The sequence below is a fragment of the Charadrius vociferus genome, unplaced genomic scaffold (assembly GCF_000708025.1).
Source record: "Charadrius vociferus isolate BGI_N301 unplaced genomic scaffold, ASM70802v2 scaffold600, whole genome shotgun sequence".
NCBI lineage: Eukaryota > Metazoa > Chordata > Aves > Charadriiformes > Charadriidae > Charadrius > Charadrius vociferus.
Window position 1 is genome coordinate 905,611 of NW_009646404.1, and position 855 is coordinate 906,465.

The window sequence follows — 855 nt, forward strand, 5'->3', positions numbered from 1 at the left end:
CCACCGCTGAGCCCGCGGTCCAGGAAAGGAGGAACACCCAGATTTTTGCCTTCCAAATTCTCCCCTCAGAAGGATTAGGGGTGCCTCGCAGTGTGCTCCCCCAAAGCCTCCTCTTAAAATAGCAGCATCCCCGAGCAGAGGCAGCACATCAAGATGCCAAGAGTGTGGCTGCGGCGAAGTATGATGGATGAATGCTTTTTGGAACATGCCCCATGAGAGCATCTGGGAATTCTCACTTTGCTCTGCTTGTAAAGGTTTTATTTGCCAGTCTACAGATGGAAAAATCACAGCCTTAAAAATAAAAGGTGATTTAATTCTTTTAGCTCATTTTGTCCATCGGGCAGAACCGCGGCGGCAGGGCGGACATGGGCAGCAGTCAGCAGGGATGAGTGGGGGCAACGGGATGCTCTGCCCTCACCAGCGCTTGTGGGTCGAGGCTGGACCCACTCCCACGGCACCAACCTGCTCCTCGGCTCCCCGGAACCTCCCAGCTCCCCCCTGACTGCAGAAACAACCTGGGGAACTCCGGCCCCTGCCTATGTTTAAAAAAACTTCAAAAAATACGAAGTGCACAAAAATCCAGACACGGGCAAGGCAGCGGTGGCACCAGCACAGGGCTGGAGGGGCTGTAGACCTTTCGTGAAAAAGCCAAGGGATGCGCAGCCCCCGGACTCCTCCGGTGGTCATGGGTGTTAGGTGAGCTTTGCAGGGGAGGGGGCACCCAGGGGGACACTGTCAGCCATGGCCCCGTGTGAGGGGCTGCGTGGGAGCGGGGAGCAGCGCAGGTCCTGCAGACCTCGCACCGCCGGCAGCCCCGAGGGAGCGGGCAGGGCGGCTGCTGCGCCTGCGAGGACT